The sequence below is a fragment of the Sminthopsis crassicaudata genome, chromosome 2 (genome assembly GCF_048593235.1).
Source record: "Sminthopsis crassicaudata isolate SCR6 chromosome 2, ASM4859323v1, whole genome shotgun sequence".
Classification (NCBI taxonomy): domain Eukaryota; kingdom Metazoa; phylum Chordata; class Mammalia; order Dasyuromorphia; family Dasyuridae; genus Sminthopsis; species Sminthopsis crassicaudata.
The window spans coordinates 450,331,554-450,343,924 of NC_133618.1; the positions used below are offsets into that span (position 1 = coordinate 450,331,554).

The 12,371-nt window shown below is 35.2% G+C and overlaps 1 protein-coding gene across 1 annotated transcript in view; it reads left to right on the top strand.

Annotated features, from left to right (window-relative positions):
- Positions 1-5,906, top strand: part of LOC141552895 (uncharacterized) — a 34,863-nt gene extending 28,957 nt beyond the window's left edge. Inside the window, exon 9 of the mRNA XM_074284814.1 lies at positions 5,683-5,906. The gene's annotated coding sequence lies outside the window, so the exon portion shown is untranslated. The remainder of the gene's footprint in view (positions 1-5,682) is intronic.
- Positions 5,907-12,371: the final 6,465 nt, after the last annotated feature.

Genomic DNA, 12,371 nt, shown 5'->3' on the forward strand with positions numbered 1-12,371 from the left:
AAATAATTATAGGAAAGAAAGAAACAGAGAGAGAGAGAGAGAGAGAGAGAGAGAGAGAGAGAGAGAGAGAGAGAGAGAGAGAGAGAGAGAGAGAGAGAGAGAGAGAAAGAAAAAGAGAGAGAAGGAGGGAGGAAGAAAAGGAGGGAGGGAGGGAGAGAGGAAAGGGAGCAGAAGGGAAGGGGAAGAGAAGGGAAAAAGGAAAGAAGGAAAGAAGGAAGAAAAGAAAGAAGAAAGGAAGGAAGAAGAGAAAGAAGGTAGAAAGGAAGGAAGAAAAGAAAAGAAAAAACCCACATGTAAGCTCAAGGAACTTACAATATAATGGATTTCCCATTTACAAACAATACATACATACATACATGCAAACATGTATACACACATATACATACATACTGTTAGAGAGATAAACATAAATATAAACATATAAATATGTAATACTTTAAAATAATCTTATAAGGAGAACATAAAGAATAAAAATGACTCAGAAGTGTTTCTTGCAGAAGATAGGACTTCAGCTGGGACTTGGAAGAAACTGAGTTCAAGAAGGTAGAGATAGGGAGGGTGAGAATTCTACAATAGAAGGACAGACATTGAAAATTCCTAGAGTCTAGAAATGGAATTTCTGGTGTTAGGAATACAATCAAAAAGTACATGGATAGAGACTAGAGTGTAAAAAGACTGGAAAGTTGAAGAAGGAAGTGGAGGTTATGAAGGATTTTGAATTGCAAACAGAGTATTTTATAATTTGATAGGTGATAGAGTTTATTGAGTAGGGGAATGACATAGTCAGACCTGCACTTTAAGGAAGATTATTTAGGTCACCGAGTTGAGGACTGCCTGAATAGAGAGAAGCTTGTGGCAAGTAGGCATTATAATAGTCTAGGTGTGAGATGATGAGCCTCTGAATCAGGATTGTGGCAATGTCAGAGGAAAAAGGGAGGAAATAGGAATGATATTCTAAACACAGAAACAACAGCAATTGACCAGTGATGAGGGTGAGAGAAGAAAGGTTAGAGTGAGTGAAGTTCAAGGATGATTCTTAAGTTTTAAATTTGAGTTAATTTGAATGAGAAGAATGGTAAGCAATAAAAGGTAAATTCAGGAGACAGAAGAATTTTTTGGTTGAAAGATAATATATGTCAGTTACAGAATAATAATGAGTGCAATTTTGGATATGTTGAATTTAAGATATCTACAAGACATACAATTTGAAATGAAATAATATTTGTAAAACACTTAGCATGATACCAATTATTTAGTAGGCTCTTAAGAATTGTTTCTTTCCTTCTGTAGGAAAAAGCATGACCAATATCACGGACGTAAGAAATTATAGGAGAGTTGATCAGTTAGGTAACTTGGCTGAAATGAATCCTGTGAAGTCACAGATCCCCAGAGAAATTTACCCTATTTAAATCCAAAGTCTTCCATGAAAGCAAAATTAATGAGTTTAAACATCCAGATTCCTAGTAGGTAGCTTGAACACTTATTTGCAAGACCTGTTTGACTGTGATGAAGCTGCTTCTCTTCTATGCCTATTTTCTCTTTTATAGAGTGATAGAATAACCTAAGAAGCTCTGTCCAATCTCTACTACAGGACTTGAATCTGAATCTTGGCTTTGTTCCTTAATCCTTACTTTTTTTGATCCTTAAATTTTGCTCTTTGCCCTTTGCCAAAGAATCTTTGGGTTTACTCAATCAGTCTCCATTCATTATAGGCCTGCCTGAGGAAAGGCAGCATGATTGAATATGATTATTTATTCTCCTAATTACATTGGATTAGTGAGAAATAGATTATAATCTATTCCAGGCCTTACCTCCAAGAAAGGGAGCACGTCAAGAAGTCTTCTTTAATACTAAAATTTCACATACATCTTGACTGGCCATAAGTTCCCAAAAGCCAATAGCCTGAATGGCTCAATTTTTCTTATTTGAAAAAAAAATTGTTCAGAAGAAGAAAGAGAAAATGCCAAATCCTTCAGAATAGTTGTCGTTTTTATATATAACCAGTATTCATGCCATGCCTTGTAAGAGCTCTTTAAATGGGCAGCATCACATTGCCTCGGGAGATTGAGGCCCAGAAGTAATTTCTGTGGATATTAGGACTGCGTTGTAGGTGGGATCCTGTCCATTTTGAGATAGCTTCATAATGGGAGATCTCTCGCTGATTGGCTGTGTGTGTGACCTCACAGGCCCTTTATAAGCCCACTGCAGGCAGCAGTTGCTCTCTTTAACCTGGCACTCTTCACCCTGGCTCCCTAGCCTGCGTAGCCAAGCCAAGATGGATAGCCAAAAGAGGTAAGGATTTTGGTAGTGAACACGTGGGTCTTCTGACCAGGTGTTCACTAGGGAGCTGACAAGTCAGGGCATCAGTTAGGGCATTATGTGAGCAGGTATAATAAAGGCTTTTAAGATTACACATCGCTGTTCTTGAGCGTGCTACCGGTTATTAAGCTATAGATTCAAGAGATCGTGGCCAGAGACCTTTGCAGGCCTCAGAGGAGGCGAGCCGGGTCAAGTTCACACTGCAAAGGACAGTGGTCAAAGGTACTCTGGTGGGTCTAGGATAGACTAGTAATTGTAATTGCCAGGAGAGCACGTTACAATGCCTTCTTAACCCTCTTAACCTTATCTTCTCTAAGACCAGGTGTGTCCTAAGCCAGAACTTAACTTGTTAAATTTTCAGTGTGAGCATTTATACTTTAGAAATCATCATTGGATACCTATCAGGGTTTTATTGTTTTGTTTATTGTCTAGACTTAAGATAGTGTAAATAATGGAGATTAAATTTAAAAGTTTGTGTGTATAGGCATTTCTCCAGCCAGCTGTTAAACATTTGCCAGCAATCCTCTCTAATGCTTTATAAACATTGTTTGAGCTCAACAGAAGTACAGTAGAATACTCAGAAAATTAAGTCATTCTCAGACTAGAGGCTAACCACAACTTCATTTATGTAGTATTTTAAGGTTTGCAAATTGCTTTACAATCATTGTCTCATTTAAGCTTCCCCATGCCCCTACCTAAGTCCAAGGTCATGACAATTTGGGGAGCAGGGAGAAAAATAATGCTTCTAATTTCAGATTCCCTCTCTGGGCAAACTATGGTGAGAGAGCAAAGCTGTGCAAGAGGACAGAGAAACATGGTGGGATTTTGTGTTTGGGCACATAGATCTATGTTTGCACCTTTTGATAGTCAGACCTTTTACCTTGAGAATGAGAACAGATGTGGGTCAGCAAGAATGATAGTGACTCTTCATTTTTGGTGCTTCCTTGAAGCAGAAGTGCCCCAGACCTTATGACAGACTTCCTAGATTTTCTGCTAAGATACAAGGAGCAATTAGGGTAGTGTTAGGCAAAGGCAAATCATATAAGAGAGCTGAGTCTGGACCCAGGTTAGAAGTAGGGTTAAAGCCCATAGAAGCTTAGAATCAAAGAGGAAAATCAGGAACCAATAAAAAAAAGAAAAAAACTTGACCAGGTTCCAAGACTAGCAGCTGTTGGAAAAACCTCAAAGTCTAATGAAAAGGCTTATTTTCATTATTCTAGTCCTGGACCCATTCAGACTCAAGTACTTTTCCATTTATTCCCATTCCATATAGGAAGCAAAAGGTTTAGTCTTGGCAATCATATTTCAATCTTTTCTCTTATGCTTTTTTGTCATGTAGAACAAAATATGTGATCAAAGACTGGCCATATGTACTATAAATATAGAAATATACTGAGATAGACACAAGAAATTCCAGAGGCAAGGTAGACAAGTAATGACTTTTTCTAAATTTTTTTAATATTTCTGAACAATATTTCATGTTGAGCCCACATCAAAATCCAGACAGTACATGCTTTTTGGGGTAAACTGCTCAATGCTATTGTCCAGAGATGCTTGTGGGAAGCACATCCCGTGCTTGAGCTAGGAGAACCCTGGTTAGTGGCCATAGGCGGGTGCCACCTGGTGGATAACTTAAATACTTCAGCCCATTGCCAATTGATTTTTAATTCAATGATACCCTGTTTTCTTCTTGGTTTGAGGAAGTAGAGAGAACAAGGGCTGTTTGGTCACTGCAACCAATGAATCAGACATTGCAGGGGGTCACTATTAAATAGCATATTCATCCAACACCACTTATGGCACTTTATATTACCTCAGCTGAGCTTCATAGCAACCCTATGAGATAAAGGGCTATACAGCTCTTTTTGTAGTGGCAGGGAACTGGAAAGTGAACGGATGCCCATCAGCTAGTGAATGAATGAACAGATTATGGCACATGAATGTAAGGGGATATTACTGTTCTGTAAGAAACGATGAGCAGGCTGATTTCAGAAAAGCCTGGAAAGACTTGCCCAAACACTAATGCTGAGTGAAGTGAGCAGAACCAAGAGAACATAGGACACATTAACAAAAAGATTATGTGATGATCAATGTGATAGATTTGGCTTTTCTAATCAGTGCAGTGATTCAAGATGATTCCAAATGGACTAGGGCTGGAAAACGTCATCCGCATGCAGAGAAAGAACTATGGGTCTATGTGTATGGAACTGTGAATGTGGATTGAATGCATAGTATTTTCACTTTTTGTTTGTTCTCTTTTTCATGTTTTTCCTCTTTTGGTCTTATTTTTTTGCACATGATAAATATGGAAATATGTTTAAAAGGATTGCATATATTTAACCTATAGCAGTTGTCTTGGGGATGGGAGAGGTAAGAGAGAGAGGAAGAAAAATTTGGAGCACAGATTATTACAAAAATGAATGTTGAAAACTATATATGTATTTGGAATAAAATAAAATGATATTGTGAAAAAGAGATAAAGTGCAACAGATATCATCACTCCCATTTTACAGATGATGAAGTTAAAACTCAGAAACATTAAATATCTTATGTAAGGTCATAAAGCTAGTGAGTGTGAAGGTGGATTGAACACAAATCTTTCTGTCACCAGGTCACTCATCTATGAAATGAAGATTATAATAGTACCTATCACCCAAAGTTGTTGAGAGGTTCAAAAGAGAAGATATATGTAAAGCACTTTGCAAACCTTAAAGCACCATATAAATATTAACCAAATGCTCTTATTACAAAAGAAAAAAGTCGTGATCATTAGAAGCCCCAATATAGCTTCTTGAAAAACAAATTAATTCACGTTTCAGAGATGTCACTGCTAGATATATATCTCAAGGAGGCCAAGGGCAGAGAGGGGCATCATAAAAAATAAGTATCTATAGCAATCCCTTTTTCTAGCAGCAAAGAATTAGAAACAAGTAGATGCCCATCATTTGGGGAATGACTAAATTATAATACATGAATTAATGGAGTATAACTTTGCCATAATAAATGATTAATATAAGCAAAATAGAATTCCATGAGAAGATATATGAAATTATGAATCATCAAAATTAGGGAAAAAATAACACAATTAGTCAATAAACATTTATTAAGTGTTTACTATGTGCCAATCTCTTGTTTTAAGTGCCAAGAATACAAAGAAAAGTAAGACAGTCCTTGTCCCCAAAGAACTCATATAATAACTGGAATTAGAAAGAGAAAAACATACAAAGTATTGGATGTGAATAAACTATATATTGCAATGGAAAATATTAGCAATAAGTGAAACTGAAGTCTGTGGAATTGTAATGCAGATCTTGATCCCAAAGATAAGAAATTAAATGGCATCTCCCATTTGTTCTTTTGCAGGGATGAGAAGACAATGGATGTGGAATACTGCATTTTGTCCCACTCTAAACTTTTTTAAAAACAGGTTGATTATATTTGCTTAATTATTTTTTCCTTCTTTTCTATGTTTTGTTATCAGGGATAACTTTCTGGAGAAAGAGAAGAGTTAGTTTCATCAGAAAGTGTAAATAATGTAAAAATAGATGTAATAAAATTTTATTTTTAAAAATAAAAATGTTTGCCCAGAATGATTTGGTTTCTTTGATTATTATGATTATTGTTTATTATTATGAATAATCATAAAAACAACATAAGGGAAGAGATTCTCCCAGATGAATCAATCACAGAAGATGAGATGTTAATGCATTAACAAGATATTAATATCCAATAATCTTTTTTAAGAAGTATCAACACCAGTGACTAAGAGAGCCATCTACACCCAGAGAGAAGACTATGGGAAGTGAGTGCAAAACACAACATAGCATTCTCACTCTCACTGTTGTTATTTGCTTGCATTTTGCTTTCTTTCTCAGTTTTTTTTTCTTCCTTCTTGATCTGATTTTTCTTGTGCAGCAAGATAACTGTGTAAATATATATACATATATATATATTGCATTTGACATATATTTCAACATATTTAACATGTATTGGACTACCTGCCAGCTAGGGAAGGGGATGAAGGAAAGGAGGGGAAAATTTTGAAACAAAAAGTTTTGCAAGGGTCAATATTGGAAAAATTATCCATGAATATGCTTTGTAAATAAAAATTTTAATAAAAATAAATAAAATAAAAAATAAAAAGAAGTTTGAATACCTCTGTCTCTCTCTGTTTCTGTCTCTTGGAAGAGAGAATTTCATTAGCTGATGGAAGACAATAATGGAACCCAGGCTATCTTGTGAACCTTAGACATTCTGAGAATTACATTAAAATCAATTAGCTCAGTCATGCCTGAGGCCTATAAAACTGTGCATACTTTGACCCAGCAATACCACTATTAGGTCTATATATCAAAGAGAAAAAAATGACAAGGACCCATAAATAGAAAACCATTTATAAACTTTGTTTTTGTGGTATCCAAAAAAAATTGGGAATTGAGGGAATACCCATCAATTGAAGAATGCTTTAAAATTTTAATTGATTAAATTTAATTAATTTCAATTAATTTATTAAATTAACAAATAATTAGCCAGACAAAAGTAATTTGTGATATATAATTCTTATGGAATAGCATTATACTATAAAAATGAAAAAAAGGGAACACTTCAGAAAAATCTGGGAAGACTTATATGAACTTATGCAAAGTAAAGTGAGCAGAATTAGGAAAACATTATATGTAGTAATGGCAATGTTATAACAATAATCAGATGCAAAAGAATTAGTTGCTTTAATCAGAATAATAATTCATGGAAATTCTGAAGGAGTTGTGATAGAAAAAATGATATTTAACTCTAGAGAATAGAGATGAAATCTGAATACAGATTGAAGCATTTTTTTTTCATTTTATTTTTCTTGCTTTTTTGGCAACATGATTAACGTGAAAATGTTTTGCATGACTTTGCATGTATAATGAATATCTATGGTTTCTCAGTGAATAAGGAAGTTATGGAAGTCAGAGAGAGAATTTGGAACTGAACAAAAATTTTATATGATAAGAACCTGATAAAAATAACAGTAAGTTATATACATCTATGTCTTAAATGATTAAGAAAGCTATAAATACTACAATAAACATTGGCCACTTCTGGAGCTTTTCCCAAGACTACAGGAATAAAGTAAAAAGTCCATAATTCCTGACCAGAAGCTATGTCCAGAGGGAATGAGGCATGGGAGTAGAAGTCAGAGTGATTCAGAGCCCTTAGCTCATAGATCCAGAAAATATACAATAAATATAGCACTGTACTTTGAAAAAAGGCATAAAGTTTGCTTGTGGAATTTGGCATGAAAAACTTGTAACTTCTGGGTTATTATGAAAAGTTGCCATTTTCTACTTTTTTACCTTCTCAAGGAAGAAATAATGCAGAAGCAAACTAGAAATTCATGTTATGTTCAAAATAGTTCTCTAAAAAATATCAAATGTGGTAGAAAAATTCACTTTTTTAAAACACATTATGGCATAACTAACTATACCTGGATTTCAGCAAGCTATTTAAAAATATATCTCACCATATCCTTAAGGAAGAGATAAACAGGACAGATAACGATATGGCTAGTGAATTCAGAAGTGATTAAATAGCCAGACAAATGAATGAACCAATGTCAACCTGAAGGACATTCTATAATGGTGACTAAAAGAGTTTCAGCTCCCATCCCAATTCTATTCAAAATTATTAATCTAAAATTAATAATGAGTTCCCTATCACTATTGACAAACTACTCCCCATCGCCTATTTTTATATGCATATGAGCTGAGCAGTTTATACATTATTAAGTAGAATAAAACTTTATGGTAATATGTAAATTATCTATTCATTTATTTATTTGTGCATTCATTAATTTATCTATTCATCCATTCATTATTGGTTTCCTTTTTTGCTTAGCTAGGGCCATAAACAAATAAGCTACTAGCAGGATTTGGCTCTGAGCCATAGTTTTGCTGACCCCTGATCTAGGTGAAGGTCAACTGGGCTGCCTAGCACACTTGCTGGTGAATCAACTTCATATGTGAAATAATAATACAAGAAGATCTTAACAATTTTAATTTTTAAGAATAATTTAACTGCATTAGGTCAAATGAGATAGAGATATGTATGCATATAGAGATAGACAGACAGAGACAGATAGATAGATTTTAAATGTAAAATATTGGAAAGGATTCTTGGAACATGACAGAATAGATTAGAATTTTCTAATCTATTCCAAACTCTACAGATTTTACCCACAAATAAGACAAAATAGCACCTTTGGGTGAACAAAAAAGCAGTAAAAATAAACAAGAGTCCAGTCAGAACAGTGATCATCCTGGGACAAGTGGAGAAGATCAGAAGAAAGATCCTAGGATGGAGATTTGGGCCATGGGAAGTGTAAGCACCTCCAAGCTAGCTCCACTGAAATACAAAGGAGTGAGCCCTGGGACTAGGTGATTTGGGGTATAGCCTTGGCTTCAGACTTTCACAGGAATTTTTCACCTCCTGTACAGTGTGGGCAGTCAGATGTTTGATCCAGAAAAGATTGAGGAAACCTTTGCTCATAAGGGATACCAGGTTGTGCTGCTGAGACCTGGCCCTGGATGTAAAAGAACTAGCACATGCCAAGTGAGTACAGAAGTGCTGCTTCTGGATGTAGCACTTACAGGAGGATGGAGTTCTTGGTTTCAATTATAGGACAAAGAGAAGAACTGAAAGAGGACCTGATGTCATAGGCATCATCCTCCACCCCAATCACCAGCTGAAAGAGATCCTAGGAAGAAAATCTACAGGAATATCATAGTAACTTTCCCAAAAAAAAGCTTAAAAAGAAAATATGAGCAACAAGGAAAAAATTCAAATATGGTGGAGTTACAATTAGAATCACACAAGTCCTGGCAGTAGCTACACTAAAAGATCATAAGTCTTAGAACACTATATACTGAAGAGTAAAAGAATGGGATTAATTTAGCAAAGTTAAGCATAATCTTGGACAAAAAAAAATAATGGATATTCAATGAATTGCCAGACTTTTGGGATTTTATTACCAAAAGATTAAATAGAAAATAAAAGAAAATAAGGGCACTATACTATATCAGCCATATTAATATTGTTTTAGACTATTTAAAACAGGTGTAAGGTTGGGATATTGCTGTGATGTAGGAAATGATTAGCTGATAGGTTTAGAAAATACAGAAAGTCTTGAATTCATGAAGAAAGATGGCACCCACCTATATTTTTATTAAAGTTTTTTTTCATTTTCAAAACATATTCAAGGATAATTTTTCAACATTGTCTCTTGCAAAACCTTGTGTTCAATTTCCCCCCCTTCTTCTTTTATTGTCAAAGGTAGCTTTTCTAATACAATATTGAATAGTAATGATGATAGTGGGCAATCTTGTTTCACCCTTGATCTTATTAGGAATGCCTCTAGTTTGTCCCCATTACATATTATGCTTGCTGATGGTTTTAAATAGATGCTATTGATCATTTTAAGGAAAATTCCATTTAATATAATACTTTCTAGTGTTTTTAACAGGAATGGGTGTTGGATTTTATCAATTTTTTTTTTCTGTATCTATTGAGATAATCATATGATTTTTGTTAATTTGGTTATTGTCATAGTCAATTATGCTAATAGTTTTTCTATTATTGAATTAGCTCTGCATTCCTGGTATAAATTCTATTTAGTCATAGTGTATTACACTGAGAATGACTTTTTGTAATATTTTATTTAAGATTTTTGCATCAATATGCATTGGGAAAATTGGTCTATAATTTTCTTTATCTGTTTTCACCCTACCTGGTTTAGATATTAACATCATAAATGTGTCATAAAAGGAATGTAGTAGGACTCTTTCTTTCCCTATTTTTAAAAATAGTTTGTATAGTATTGGAATTAGTTGTTTTTTTAAATGTTTGATAGAATTCACATGTAAATCCATCTGGCCCTGGAGATTTTTTCTTAGGGAGTGGATGGCTTTTTCTATTTCTTTTTTCTAAAATGGTACTATTTTAATAATTTGTTTTCTCTTCTGTTAACGTGGGCAGTGTATATTTTTGTAAGTATTCCTCCATTTAAGTTAGATTATCAAATTTATTGACATAAAATTGAGCAAAATAATTCCAATTATTGCTCTAATTTCCACTTCATTGGTGAAAAGTTCACTTTTTTCATTTTTGATACTAACAATTTGATTTTCTTCTTCCCTTTTTCTAATAAAATTAACTAAAGATTTATCTATTTTGTTGATTTTTTAATAAAACCAACTCTCAATTTTATTTATTAATTCAATAGTTTTCTTACTTTCAATTTTATTAATCTTCACTTTTATTTTAAAAATTTCAGTTTTAGACTTCTGGCCAAGATGGCGGCGTGGAGGCAGACAGCTGCTTGAGCTCCTCGTTTTCTCTCAGAACTTACTTCATGACAAGCCTCAGACTTAATTCTTGACCCAGAAAGAAATCCACAAATAATCACCAAAAGAAGACATCCTTGAAAGTCGCCAGAAAAGGTCTGTGTTTGCTCGGGGGAGGGTTAAACAGACTGGGCGCAGACTGAGGGCAGGCAGCCAGAGTGAGACAGGCAGCTCACACAGCTCAGACCTGAGGGGGAGGGGGTACAATCTCTGCCATTTCTGCGAAAAGGCTTTTACCCCAGTGTGGATACTCCGTCTTGGCAGCAAGCTAGGATCAGTGGAGAGGGTGTAAACACCGGAGGTGAAGGTTAAAACCCCAGAAAGCTAGTGTCTCTCAGAACCCGGCCACCCCCAACCCCCACCTGGACTGACTCAGTGCGTTCTCGGAGCCTCTGAGCACAGACTCAGTACAGTCATTGCTGTTCTGTTAGTGGCTCTCTGCCCTACCCCCAGTCTGTAGAGGAAGCCCATTAATACCATCCAGCCCCATCCCCCGCAAAACAGACCAATTGTTTCTCTTGTCAATTTGTTTTCTTTGATTCCTACTCTGACAAAATGAACAAAAAATTCAAAAGGGCTCTAACCATTGACAGCTTCTGTGTGGAGAGGGAGCAGACTTCAAATGCTGAGGAGACTAGGAACAGAATGTCCCCAGATGTATCCCCTGGGAGGGATATAAGCTGCTCCTCAATACAAAAGAACCTCATAGAGGAAATCAAAAAGGCTCTCACAAGAGAGCTGGAAGAGAAATGGGAAAAGGAAAGGGAAGCTTGGCAAGAGAGCCTGGAGAAGTCATCCCATGCATTTAAAGACAGAGTGGATAAAGAAATCAAATCATTGAGAAACAAGATTAGTGAGCTGGAAAAGGTAAACAACTCCAAGGAAAACAGGATTAGTGAGCTGGAAAAAGAAAACAGCTCTCTAAAAAATAAAATGGATAAAATGGAAAAAAATTCCATAGAAGATAAAAACTCAATTGGACAATTACAAAGAGATATAAAAAAAGTGAGTGAAGAAAATACATCATTGAAAATTAGACTGGAACAAGTAGAAATGAATGACTCAAGGAGAAACCATGAAGTAGTCAAGCAAAACCAGAGAAATGAAACAATTGAAAAGAATGTCAAGTACCTTACTAGAAAGACAACAGACCTGGAAAACAGATCCAGGAGAGACAATTTGAGAATAATCAGACTTCCTGAAAAATGTGAGGAAAAAAGGAGCTTGGACACCATTTTCAAGGAAATTATCAAAGAGAACTGCCCAGACATTCTGGAAACAGAGGGTAAAATAGACATTGAAAAAATTCATCGATCACCTACTGAAAGGGACCCTAAAATCAAAACGCCAAGAAATATAGTGGCCAAGTTCAAGAACCATCAGACAAAGGAAAAGATATTGGAAGCTGCTAGAAAAAAACAATTCAGATATGGAGGATCCACAATAAGGATAACACAGGATCTAGCAGCGTCCACATTAAAAGAACGCAGGGCCTGGAACATGATATTCCAAAAGGCTAAGGAACTTGGTATGCAGCCAAGAATAACTTACCCAGCAAGAATGAGCATCGTTTTCCAGGGAAGAAGATGGACATTTAACGAAATAAATGAATTCCATCTATTTTTGATGAAAAAACCAGACCTACATAAAAGGTTTGATCTTCAAATA